Source organism: Pan paniscus, chromosome 6 (genome assembly GCF_029289425.2).
Source record: "Pan paniscus chromosome 6, NHGRI_mPanPan1-v2.0_pri, whole genome shotgun sequence".
NCBI lineage: Eukaryota > Metazoa > Chordata > Mammalia > Primates > Hominidae > Pan > Pan paniscus.
In genome coordinates, this window is record NC_073255.2 from 106,514,373 (window position 1) to 106,529,205 (window position 14,833).

Sequence of the window (14,833 nt, forward strand, 5' to 3'; positions counted from 1 at the left end):
ACAAAGTTAAATAAGTAAGGAAGACTTTATTCAAGGCCGTTACAATAGGGGAGCAAGACCATAATACAATCTGAACTCACCTTTGCTGTAACAAGGGGTGAGAAAGTTTAAAGCGCTGGAGTAAGAGGGAAAACATAGGCCATTTGTATTGGCTCATTGGCTTTACCCAAAGGACAAGTAAACTTTCTTTTATCTTTGTGACAGGAGGTAATTTTACAATTTGGAGCAAGCCACCCACTCAGGAAGTTAAGCTCCAATGTTCTTACAGAGACCTGGAGGTAACACTTTATCTTCCTTGATAATTACATATCAAAGGGATGGCTCCTGGATCCTTGAGAAAGACAATCCTGAGTTGTGAAACTGGTAAGAGGCTTTTAGAAAGATTTACATCTCAAAGGAGCAGATAAAGGATTTACAATTAAAGTTTTCTGAAGTAAATGCTCTAAGAAAAGGGAGGTCAAGGGGCCTAGCTAGAGTCAAGAAAGAGCCTGTCTAAAGCTTAATCAAGCTGGAAAGAACTTTAAGCCCATCTTGATCGCAAGTATTAACAGAGATTCAGTTGTGAAAACTGATGAGAACCCTATAATAATGGCAAATGGTTGGGATGCAGAAGCTATCCCAGTGTTTAATCTTACCAGAGTTTATTATGATTATGATGATGTACTCATTAGGTGCATTTAAGAAATCACCATGAACCCCATTCATAAGGTGAAAGTGTATTGTGTCCATGTACATGTGAGTCAGACCTCTCATTAATTCTCACCTCTCCCACAGAAATGTGTGAGAAAAACATGGAACATTTTTAAATTGCACGTGTTTTCATAATCTTTCTTAATCTGACACAAAATGGACCATATTTATACTTCGAATCCTTGTAGCCCATCATTTTCATGGTGGACTGTTATGATGTACAATGGGCCTCTGTAACCTCCAATATCAGGCTTTCAGTTAATTCTGTAAATTATCACTGGAGTATAATAGAATTAACCTAGAATTTAAGGTGGGAAAAATAAGGTGAAATTGTGGGTAGATTTATACCTTTGTCAAAAAGACTTTTCTAATTTAGAATGTTCCAAAGGTAGAATTGATTGGGTTGGGAGGTAGAGAACTCTCTGTTAATCAGAGTATTCGAACTGAAACTTCATATAAGACATAATCAAAAGAATCAATAAATTGGTTGAAAAAAAAGTATTATTGACCTCTAAGGCCCTCTTTTTAACTTCACAGTATTTAGATTTGCCATCTGTCCAGCCAAAGTTATTACCACTTTCTTATTCAATTATTATTGCTTGAATGCTAGTTATAATTCTTTGAATTCCCATGTTTTTGTTTCATAGATTTAGTTAGAATATTAAATGAAGTATTATGCCTTGAATGTATTTGTTCTAAACATATGCAAAACAGAAACAAAAGTCTTCTAGCTCTCTATTTGCCCAAATTAACATGCAGTTGAAAAGTCATAATTAGTAGGTAATGTAAAGCAATAGAAACTTTGAAGGCCTTTAGCTTCCTGAAGAAAATTTTCATAACTGAAATTATCACTGGTTTGTATATGCAAAGTTTCTCCCAATAATTTGGCAGTAGTTAGTATTTTAAAATCCTATCTAAGGGGTTTGCGTTGAATTTTTAATACATTCTTTTTTATTGATAATTTGGCTGAATATAAATTATAGTAAAATATTCTGAAAAAGTTAAAAAATTCAGTCAGTTGTCTGGTACATTGTCTTTCTAATGAAAAGGACCCTGGGGTTTCCAAACATTCATTTTCCCATACAATTTTATTGCATAAAGACTCCTTCCAAAGATTGTAAACAAATGGGTCTTTTTTGTTCTTTTCATTTTTTCAAGAGTAGAATTTCCACTTCCTTTACCATTTCCATTTTTGGCAGATAATAATCATTTGGCATATTTTTATGATGCTTTGTACCACTTACTCTAGACATAAACATTTCCCCTTGAGAAGCTTTCTAAAGAGAGCATTTGACAACTATTTAAAAAATGATTGGATGATATTCTCAGCATTTATCCATTACCCATTTTATATTTTGCTTAACAAAGAAATGCATTGAAGATAGACTTACAGTTCAAAAGAAACTCCAGGAGAAACAATTACTTTAGCACAAAAACTATATTTCACTTCTTGAATTAGTTGATTTGGGAATCAGCAAACTGGAACTATAATTTTAAGTCCTAAGACATAATGCACATGCATTACACAGAGAATCTTGCCCTGAAGCTTGTAGTTAATGAAATAAACTATTGAAAAAAATGTAGCTTTGGACAATGTTTTAAATGTAGTATTGTGCTCCAATTCTTTTTCGATAAACTTTTTAATCTGTCAGGTTGAGGAAAATGTGATTGATTTCAAAAGTGTCACTCTGATAGAATAAAGCCACCTCAGAAAAGAAGAGATTGTTAAGGGCAAACGGGTACCAAAGCACTAGCTGATTCTACATGCAGAGTATTTGTATCATATATGAAGTTGTAAAGAATTCCCACATAACCTAACTAAATATATTTTGTGATTTGTAGTACTGAACAAATATTTGTTCCTGCTGCTTGTTTTTATTAAATATTGTAAACTCGTGAGCCATAGGCTGCATTTAATAAGTTTTGTTCAGTCTGCATATTTTTGTTTTTCTTTGTTCTTTTTCTGAATTTTAAAATGTGTTAACATTTAAAAATTATATTTATTTAAATATCCTGGTATTTCTTGAAAAATTGAAACTCCAACTGTGTCGGGCCCCCGCCCCACATGGCATTCATATACCCATTTATTTATGTATCCATCTTTTTAATTAGTGAATAAATGTTTATTGAAAATTAATTATATGCCAACACTGATGTAGGAATTGGAAATATAGAAGGTCCCTGCTCTCATGAAGCTCCTATATTAGATAGAGAGGGAATGCACTTTTCCAGTTCATTACAAATAGCATTTCTCTTTATGTGTTTTAAATTATTTATTTAAATAATAATAATAAATAATAATAATTTAAAAATTTTAAATTATTTAAATTTATTTATGTGTTTTAAATTAATTTTAAAAAAATTAAATTAAAATTTTAATTCCTAGTCTATATACTTGGAATGAAAGATGACATAAAGTTAACTCTAAAGCAATTTTTTAAATTAATGTTTTTATTTTGCCTTGAGGACTTTTTTAAAATTAAAATCTGATACCTTAAAATGTATGAGTAAAATTATAATTTAGAAACTGGCAAAGATTGTAAATACTTATCATGTTTAACTAAAATTTCGGTTAACTATAGTCAGCTCTGATTTTTTTCTCATTTTCTGTTTATCAAACATTTATAGAGCATTAATTATGCACTATAAAATATTTTAGGTATGAAATTACATACATGATAAGACATGACTCCTCCTCTTAATGTGAAATAAATTTAACACAATGTGATAGACTGTAATAGAGTTTACATACAAAGTGTAATTCAGAATATTTTAAAAAGAAAGCCAAATTTTCTTGGGAATTCAAGGAGGGTCTCACAGAAGAAGGGACATTTGGTTCTTTCTGAAAGAAGATGACAAAAATGAAAAGTAGTCATTTTCTAGGAATATAAGACCCAAGAAACAGAATGTACAAACGATGAAAACATAAGGTGTCATAATATAGAAAACTGATAGTCCTAAAATTTATTTAGTGAATGGTTCTGACTTACTTTTCAACAAATCTTTCTCTGAATCTGTTAATACTGTGTTACTGAATGGTTGGGCTGTCAATCTCCTCTGCCGACATCGGCTTAGCTTAAGTTTACTTGTCAAACAGAAAGGCTTTTGGTTTCATCTGAGACCTACTGAAACAGAGCGCATTTGCATTTTTTGAAAGAGTCCTCTTTGATATTTACAACAATAGGCTGGTATAATATATTTTCCCGTAGAATTAACAAGGAAACAAAAAGTGTTCTATAAAAATAGTAGAGCTTTTTCTCCCCCAGTGGGTTTGCCACCAGAAAACAAGTATTGTGAAAACTACCCCAAGAGCCAAAATGGGAAAGGAACACACTCATATCAGCATTGTTGTCATTGGACACGTAGATGGGGCAAGTCCACCACTACTGGCCATCTGATCCACAAATGAGGAAGCGTCGACAAAGGAACCATTGAAAAATTTGAGAAGGAGGCTGCTGAGATGGGAACAGGCTCGTTCAAGTATGCCTGGGTCTTGGATAAACTGAAAGCTGAATGTGAACATGGTATGACTATTGATATCTCCCTGCCAAAATTTGAGACCAGCAAGTACTACATGACTATCATTGATTCCCCAGGACACAGACACTTTATCAAAAACATGATTACAGGGACATCTCAGGCTGACCATGCTGTCCTGATTGTTGCTGCTGGTGCTGGTGAATCTGAAGCTGGTATCTCTAAGAATGGGCAGACCCATGAGCATGCCCTTCTGGCTTACACACTGGGTGGGAAACAACTAATTGTTGATGTTAACAAAATGGATCCCACTGAGACACCCTACAGCCAGAAAAAATACAAATCCTTAAAGAAGTCAGCAGTTTCATTAAGAAAATTAACTACAGCCCCTGACACAGTAGCATTTGTGCCAGTTTCTGGTTGGAATGGTGACACCATGCTGGAGCCAAGTGCTAACATGCCTTGGTTCAAGGGATGGAAAGTCACTCATAAAGATGTCAATGCCAGTGGAACCAAGTTGCTTGAGGCACTGGACTGCATCCTAACACCAGCTTGTCCAACCGACAGGCCCTCGCCCCTGCCTCTCCAGGATGTCTACAAAATTGGTGGTGTTGCTACTTTGCCTATTGGCGGAGTGGAGACTGGTGTTCTCAAACCTGGTAGGGTGATCACCTTTGCTCCAGTCAGTGTTACACCTGAAGTAAAGTCTGTTGAAATGCACCATGAAGCTTTGAGTGACTCTCTTCCTCAGAACAATGTGGCCTTCAATGTCAAGAATGTGTCTGTCAAAAATGTTCATTGTGGCAATGTTGCTGGTGAAAACAAAAATGATCCACCAACGGAAACAACTGGCTTCGCTGCTCAGGTGATTATCCTGAAGCATCCAGTCCAAATCAGTGCTGGCTATTCCCCTCTACTGGATTGCCACACAGCTCACATTGCATGCAAATTTGCTGAGCTGAAGGAAAAGATTGATTGCCATTCTGGTAAGAAGCTGAAAGACGGCCCTAAATTCTTGAAGTCTGGTGATGTTGCCACCAAATTCTTGAACTCTGGTGATGTTGATATGGTTCTTGGCAAGCCCATGTGTGTTGAGGTCTTCTCAGACTATCCTCCTTTGGGTTGCTTTGCTGTTCATGATATGAGATGGAGAATTGCCATGGATGTCATCAAAGCAGTGGACAAGAAGGCTGCTGGAGCTGGAAAGATCACCAAGTCTGCCCAGAAAGTTCAGAAGGCTAAATGAGTATCATCCCTAATACCTGCCACCCCAGTCTTACTCAGTGGTAGAAGAATGGTCTCAGAACGGTTTGTTTCAATTGGCCATTTAAGTTTAATAGTAAAAGACTGGTTAACAAAACAATGCCTCATAAAACCTTCAGAGGGAAAGAAGGACCACTTTTTTTTTTTTTTTTTTTTTTTGGCAAGTGGCAGTTTTGTTATTAGTTTTTAAAATCTGTACTACTTTTTTTTTTTTTTTTTGAGACAGAATCTCACTCTGTTGCCCAGGTTGGAGTGCAGTGGCGTGACCTCGGCTCACTGCAACCTCCGCCTCCTGGGTTCAAGTGAATCTCCTGCCTCAGCCTCCCTAGTAGCTGGTACTACAGGCGCTTGCCACCGTGCCCGGCTAATTTTTTTTTTTTTTTTTTTTTTTGGTATTTTTAGTATAGTCGGGGTTTTCCCATGTTGGCCAGGCTGGTCTCCAAATCCTGACCTCAGGTGATCTACCAGCCTCAGCCTCCCAAAGTACTGGGATTACAGGTATGAGCTGCCTCGTCCAGCCTAAAATCAGTACTTTTTTTTTTTTTTTTTTTTTGAGATGGAGTCTCGCTCTGTCGCCCAGACTGGAGTGCAGTGGTGCGATCTTCGCTCACTGCAAGCTTGCCTTCTGGGTTCATGCCATTCTCCTGCCTCAGCCCCCCAAGTAGCTGGGACTACAGGCGCCCACCATCATGCCCGGCTAATTTTTTTGTATTTTTAGTAAAGATGGGGTTTCACTAAAATCAGTACTTTTTAATGGAAACAACTTGACCAAAAATCTGTCACAGGATTTTTAGACCCATTAAAACAAAGTTTAGTGAGAAAAAAATAGTAGAAACCTCAACTTATAAGTAATTGCTTATTGTAAACCATACACAATTGATTCCTAATTTATCAAAAAGTGTGTGGCCAATTTTTTAAGTCAACTGTTTGGAACTCAGAATTTCCCACAGAAATTGCTTTATACATAGTGATCAATTCATAACCCATTAGAGAAATATCCATATCCTTCAATTAGGTACCAAAAGAATCCATTTGCCACACTCCTTTAAGGGCAGTGATTTAGAATTTTGACTTGGTCTTGCAAAAGGACCCTGAAGCAGGATCTTAGCTTGCCATTCTATTCTGCATTTCAGTAAAAACACAAGGTAAATGGGATAGGAAGGTGTCTGAAGATACATTGGAAAGAAATGAAAGAAATGGAATCAAAGGGGATAAGAAATGGCAGAAAAGGAAAATGTTTTTGGAGGAGTTAGATGAGCTGAATAAGGACACTTCAGGTTATAGCAGCCTCTGTCTTATCTATTGTTTTTGGTTTTTGATGGTTCAGAATTTTTGGGACAGGAGAGATGGTGCTCTAAAGCTGTGCTGTCCAATTTGGTAGCCACCAGACACATGTGGTTATTTAAATTTGAATTAATTAAAATTAAATACAACTAAAATTTATTTCCTCAGTTGCACTAGTCACATTTCAACTACTCAATGCTACGTTTGTTTTGTGACTACCATATTGGACAGCGGAGATACAGAACATTTTCATCACTATAGAAGATGTATTAGGTAAAGAAGCCAACAGTAAGTATTTTAGGCTTAGTGGGCCATGATCTGTGTCTCATATTCCCCTTTTTTCCACAACCTTTACAAATATTAGAAACATTATTAGCTCATGAATTGTACAATAAAAAATTAGAGGCTGGTCACCGTTGGTTAAACCCTGCTCTGGAACATCTCATCCTTTTCCTCTAATGAAGAGCAGTTTAGGAGGTCAGAGGTACATTCATGATTACAGAGGTTTTCTTGATCCTAAAATGGGTACTTATGCCTCACGTTGAAATTTCAGCAAGAATAGGGGCATGATCCTTTCTACCTCTGCTAAGAACTGTGATTGGTCTATAGATTTCCTCTACCATGCCCTGGTGAGCAGGGCCGTATTTTTAATCTCAGTGCTCATGGATGGTGTTACCTGAGAAAATGTATTACAATGTGATTGCTTTGGAAGCATCAGTCTTTTTGTCCATGGCATTTTCAGATGAATAAATTACTAAAAATACATATTGATGAAAGATTCACATGCTCTAATATCATTATAATTAATCTAAAAAGACATTCTCTATTTAATGTAATGAAGTGGAACATCTTATAGGGTATTTATGCTCATTTAAAAAAGATATTTTATATTTATAGTGAGAGTTTAAATTTACATGTATATTTTGCATCATAAAAATGTGATCATTTGCTACTATTCTTCTATTACTAAAGTTCTAAATATTTTCTATTTCTCCTTTAGCTATCACCACTGGTAATAGTAAATATGAAGTTTCTAATCTTAATTTTGCTTTAAAAACAGAAAAGAAAAATTTAGAAAAATTATCTAAAATATTTATGCATTCAGTTCAACAAGATTTGTTAAATATTAGCTATGTGGCAAACACTATGCTAATAAGTAGTATAGTATTATATGTATATTAGTTTGGAGCATAAAATAATTCAACTGTGATTTGACTTATCTCAATAACACATGATGTGTTTGTAAAGTGTTTAAGCACTGTTGGGTGTTTGTCATTCACTACATAGTTTATTCCTCACAAAAATCTCATGTAGAAGACACTATTATTACACCCATTTTAGAAATGAGGCACATTTGCTTACTTCTGCCAGGATCATCTTTTCTACTACTATATGATCCAGAAAAATGCAATAATATATGTGAAAACATCAAGCAGTACCTAGTTCATGATAAAAACTCAAGTATTAAAACTCAAAGCAGTGTGACAGTAGAATATAGTAGTTAGGACTGTAGGCTTCGGAATCAGACTGTGGTTTCAAATGCACTCCAATGCCAAAACCAGACAATGACATTATAAAAGAGGAAAACTACAGACCAGTATCCCATGAATACAGTGCAACTATCCTCAGCAAAATATTAGCGGATAAAATAAAAGTAATTATACACTGTGACCAAGTGGGAATTATCCTAGGTATGCAAGACTGGTTCGACATTTGAAAATTAATTAATGTAACTCGTCACATTAACAGGTTAAAGTAGAAAAATCACATAATCATAACAATAGATGTAGAAAAAGTATTTGAAAAAATTGAACACTCATTTATGGTAAAAACTCTACAAGCTAGAAATATTGGTGGACTTCCTCAATTTGCTAAAGAACATTTACAAAAAAACCCATGGCTAGTATCACACTTAACAGTGACAAACTAGAAGCTTTCTCTCTAAGATTAGGAGTAAAGCAAGAACATATCCTCTCACTACTCATATTCCATATTGTACTGGAAGTCCCAGCTAATGCAATAAAACAACAAAAAGAAAGCAAAGAAAAAAGGAAGTAAAAAGCACACAAATTGGGAAGGAAAAAATAAAATTTTCTCTATTCACAGATATCATTATTTATATAGAAAATCCCAAAGAATCAACAAACAAGCCTTGGAACTTATAAGTGATTATAGCAGATTTGCAGGATACAAGGTGATATGGTTTAGCTGTGTCCCACCAAATCTCAACTTGAATTGTATCTCCCAGAATGCCCATGTGTTGTGGGAGGGACCCAGGGGGAGGTAATTGAATCATGGGAGCCAGTCTTTCCCATGTTATTCCTGTGATAGTGAATAAGTCTCACAAGATCTCATGGGTTTATCAGGGGTTTCTGCTTTTGCTTATCTCTCATTTTCTCTTGCTGCCACCATGTAAGAAGTGCCTTTCACCTCTTGCCATGATTCTGAGGCCTCCCCAGCAAGGTGGAACTGTAAGTCCAATTAAATCTCCTTTTGTTAACATACAAAAGTCAGTTGCTTTCCTATATACAAGCAGTGAACGACTGCATTTGAAATACAAAACACAAAGTCATTTATATGAAAATTAAAAATCACACAAAATATGTTTTCCAAAAATGAAATAGGTATGAATTTATCAAAAACATAGAAAACTGTCTGAGAAAAATTATAAAACTCTGATAAAAAATCAGACAATTTAAATAAATGAAAATATTCCCTGTTAATGTGTAGAAAGATTCAATATTCTTAAGATGTCACTTCTTCCTACCTTAGTCTACAGAGTCAATGCATCCCAATCAAAATCTTAGAAAATTATTTTGTGGATATTGACAAACTGATTTGAAAGTTGAAACAGAAATGCAAAAGACAAGGAATAACCAAAACAATATCAAACAGAAATAGTTGGAGGATTGATTCTACCTGACTTCAAGACTTAATATAATGGTATAGTAAGTAATAGAGATAATGTGATATTGGCAAAATAGACAAATAGGTGAATAGCACAGAATAGAGAAACTAGATATAGACCCAGTTAATACAAATGAGGACAACTGATCTTTGACAAAGGAGCAAACACAATTTCTTGCAAAAATCATAGTCTTTAAAAAAAGGTAGTCTATTTCACACACACAAACTGAACATAGACTCAAACCTTATGTTTTTAGCAAAAATTAACTAAAAACAGATCATAGATCTAAGTGTAAAACGAACTATAAAGCTGCTAGAAGATAATATGGAAGAAAATCTAGGTGATCTTGTGTTTAGTGATGACTTTTTAGATACAAACCAAAAACATAATCAAAAAAATACAGAAATAATAAGTTGGGCTTCATTAAAATTAAAGGCTTCTGATCTGCAAAATGTACTATTAAAGAAAATTAAAAGATACAAACTTGGAGAAAAACCTTTGCAAAACAAATATCTGCTAAAGGACTCATATCCAAAATAGACAAAGAATGCTTAAAACTCAACAATAAGAAAACAAGCTGTCCGATTAAAAAAAACAGGCAAATTATGAGAACAGACAACTCAACAAAGAAGATATACAGATGGCAAATAGGGTGACATGATGCTCAATATCATACTTAAGGGAATTGCGAATGAAAACAGCAATAAGATACTTCTACACACCTACTAGAATAACTACAATCCAGTACCCTGACAACACCAAATGCTGATGAGCATGTGGGGCAACAGGAACTCTCATTGTTTGTGGGAATTTAATTTGGTATAGCCACTTTGAAAGACAATCTGGCAAATTTTTTCCCCCCAAAATTCAGCTAAGCATTGTCTTACCACACGGTCTAGCTATTGCATGTGTTGCGGGTTAATTTGTGTCTCCCCAGAAAGGTATGTTGAAGTCCTAAGTACCTTAGAATATGACCTTGTTTAGAAATAAGATCTTTACTGAGGTTACCAAGTTAAAATGAGGTCATTTGGGTCAGCCCTAATTCAACATAACTAATGTCCTTATAAAAATGGAAAGTTTGTACACAGACACAGACATGCACAAGGGAAAGACTATGTGATGACACGGGGGAGAACTCCATGTAAAATGAAGGCAGAGATCAGCATCTGCAAGCCAAGGAACACTAAAGATTGCTGCTAATTCTCTAGACACTATTAGATAAGCATGATTATGGCCATAAGAAAAAACCTGTGCTGCTGACATCTTGATTTCAGACTCCTACCCTCCACAACTGTGACACAATACATTTCTATTGCTTTAAGCCTCTCAGTTTGTAATATTTTGTTAGGGCAGCCACAGAAAACTAATACAGAACTCCTGGATACATATCTTAGCAGCTTTATTCATAATTGCCACAACTTGAAAACAAGCAAAATGCCCTTCCATTGGTAATAGAACAATGCAATGGAATATCATTCAATGATTTTTAAAAATGGATATCCAGCCATGAAAAGACATGGAAGCACCTTAAATGCATATTACTTAGTGAGAGAAGCCAGTCTGAAAAGACTAAATATTGTATGATTCCAACTATATTATATTCTGAAAAAAGCAAAACTATAGAGACAGTAAAATGATCACTGGTTTCTAGGGATTTGGCAGGAGGGACGAACATGTGAAGCACAGGTAATTTTTAAGACAGTGAAACTATTCTGTGTAATACATTAATAGCAGATACATGATATTATGCATGCATTAAATCCCAGGCAACTGTACAACTCAAAAGTAAACCCTAATGTAAACTAAGTGTTTTAGTTAATAGTTATGTATCATCAACTGTAACAAATGTACCATACTATTGTAAGATTTTAATAACAGGCAAAGCTACGTGCAGGGGAGAAAGGAGATGTAACAAGAGGGTATAATGTCACTTTCTGTACTTTCTGTTCAATTTACTGTAAACCTTAAACCGCTCTAAAAACTGAAGTATTTTAGTTTTAAATTTTTATTTTGTTTTAAATTGATGCATAGTTGTACATATTTACGGGGTACAGTGTGAAGTTTCAATCATGTATGCATGGCGTAGTAATCAAATCAGGGTAGGTAAAAAAACTGAAGTCTACTAATTAAAGTAAAATGTAATCCAACATTTACTAGCTGTGTGTCCTTGAATGATTTGTCTTTCTGGTAACTTGGTTTTCTCCTCTGTAAAAAGGGACTAATAACAGAACAACAACCTTATAGAGTTGTGAGAATCAAATGCAATAATACAGGTAAAACACTTAGCACAATGCCTTGTGCTTATAAGTACTCAAGCGTGTTTTAAAGAGAAAGAAGAATTTTATAGGTCACATACTAGCATCTATTTTTAAAGTGGAAGTTTTTGAAATAGCTAGACACTGGCCAATTAGTACTTTAATATATAGTATGAAGTCTAATTTCATTACATTTCACACTGGGCTTGTTTGTGACTGGTACATAGTGTTGAAACAGTCATCCAAAATTAGAGAATTTACTCTTGGTAATGTGCATTTTCTTAAACAAGGTTTAAATGATCTTATACAGCTCTTAACATTATGCAGCAGATGTGAACAATGTACCAAGTGGAGTTACTATGAATGCAACTTAAATGCCTTATCTTCAGTGCTCTATTAAAATAATCCTGTTTGGACAAACAGAAGTTTAGAATCATATTAGGGTACATATAAGATCTTTAGGGACATTTAATAATGACTTACATATTCTTATTTTATTAGAAATCTTGTCTTTACTAGCAGGTGAGGTTGAAAATCAGCATTCTGTTGTCTAATTCAATTTTCAAAGCTGGCAACATAGAGCTCATAGGCTGGTAGTGGTATTTGTAAATTAAGGAACCCTTTAATCTTCACTGACAGAGATTTATGAAACATTGCTTTAAATTTGTGCTTCATGTGGTAAAGCAAATTGAGTCTGTTTTATAGACAAAAGCAAATTGAGGAAACCCATAGATGACTTTGGCCACAGAAGGGTATAAATGATCTTTAACTAAATTTTGTCAGTACTATGTGTTGAGCTATTTAGATAAAACATGTTTTTGACATTTATTGCAAAATAATACTTTTTTCTAGACTCCTGCATTCAGTGAAGTTGAGTATAAAATGAATCATTAAGGGAATTAGTAATCCTTCTCTTGACATGGATTGCATTATCTGAGGATGTGAAAATCTGAATGTTTTTTTCTAAGTAAATTATTGTGAAAAGGTATCCAAAACTATTCTGATGAATTTAAGGTACGCCAAAACATTACACGACCCACATGCATAATTGCTAGGCAAATTTACTGCCATTATTTAGGATTTTTATGTATATTCATTCCCATGGGTGTAATCCCATGTAGATTCAAGGTAAGTAAATCATTCTGATGGTGGTGCCTGCTTATAGAAATAGAACAGGTCTCACAGAGCATGAGGCTTTCTGGTGGACACCCTGCCACCAGCACTGGCATTGTTATTATTATTCTCCTGTAGAAAAACAAGAAGGCCATCCATTATGAACAAAGCTCTGCAGTAGGAAGAAAAATATAGTGTTGTTAGACTCCAAGGAACATAACATTTAATGAGCAAAAGAGGCTAATGTGTATATGTGTATAAACATGAAAACACAGACAATCAGCCACAGGATTAAGTAGCAGGAGGTATGAAAGATGAAGCATGGGTAAAATATTTTTCTTTAAAACAAACAACACTGTAACTGTATCCAGAAAAATTATCTGATAATATTAGCAATACAATCAGTGTGACACTCACATTTTTATATATATGTATATATGTGTGTGTGTGTATATACATATATATAGCAAATGCCATTTATACAATTTCAATTGAATAATTTAAATATGAATTATTTTGGCTACTGCTAACTGGGGAGGGGATAATAGACCTTTGATATCAGTTCTTTCACTTCTGAAAAATGTTACTCTAGATAAACCTAAACTAAAACACTGTAATATGTATTTATGTTATTTACATTGAACTATAGTGACCCTGACATGCATCGTAGATAGCCTTCCCTCCTAGCTACATAATTTAAGTGACATGCCATGTCTCTATGTCAAGATACCACCAGCAGAGATGTTAGGAAAAAAAAGATGTAATTAATTCAATGACTAATTATTTTTTCTACTCTGATGAAATTTATCCTTCCATGGCTCATCTTAGTTCACTTATATTATCTTTATTACTTGTACGTGTGTACTTACTATTTCCTCCATTTTTTTCCTTTTTTTTTTTTTTTTTTTTTTGAGACAGAGTCTCGCTCAGTCACCCGGGCTGCAATGCAGTGGCTCTATCTCTGCTCACTGCAAGCTCTGCCTCCTGGGTTCATGCCATTCTCCTGCCTCAGCCTCCCGAGTAGCTGGGACTACAGGCGCCTGCCACCACGCCCAGCTAATTTTTTTGTATTTTTTTGGTAGAGACGGGGTTTCACCGTGTTAGCCAGGATGGTCGTGATCTCCTGACCTCGTGATCCACCCGCCTCAGCCTCCCAAAGTGCTGGGATTACAGACTTGAAACACCACGCCTGGCCTTTCCTTATTTTTTATGTTCTTTCTTAACATGCTTTGAACTTCTTTTCTAACTCGTGGTAGATTAGTGATCATTTCCTAATCTAACTTATAATTTCCTGCCCTGGTTTGATGAAATGGACTGAATTTTTTAGTAGTTACCTTTGCATTCCTTTAATCCTCAGTTTAAAAAATACATGGAGTGGACGAATGAATTAGGAAACAAAACCCAGTGATCTACTGCCTACAAGAAACATACTTCACCTATAAAGACACACATAGACTGAAAATAAAGGCATGAGAAAAGATATTCCATGCAAACAAAACCCAAAAAACAGCAGGAGTAGTTACATTTTTATCAGAGAAAACACATTTCAGGAAAGAAACTATAAGAAGCAACAGAGAAGGTCATTATATAATGATAAAAGGGTCAACTCAGCAGCAGATATAATAATTTTAAATATATACATCTAACACTTGAGCACCTAGATATATAAAGCAAATATTATTAGAGCTAAAGAGAGAGATTCCAATACAAAAATAGCTGGTAACTTCAACATCCCACTTTCAGCATTTGACAGCTCTTCCAGGCAGAAAATCAAAAAAAGAAACATCAGACTTAATCTGCACTATAGAACAAGTGGACTTAGTAGATATTTATAGAGTGTTTC

The 14,833-nt window shown here is 34.8% G+C and overlaps 1 long non-coding RNA gene and 1 pseudogene across 1 annotated transcript in view; both read left to right on the top strand.

Moving 5' to 3' along the window:
• The window catches only part of LOC129398176 (uncharacterized), a 526,729-nt gene that overhangs the window by 415,898 nt on the left and 95,998 nt on the right, over positions 1–14,833 (top strand). The window lies entirely within an intron of this gene.
• LOC100970692 (elongation factor 1-alpha 1-like) lies at positions 4,008–6,917 on the top strand (annotated as a pseudogene).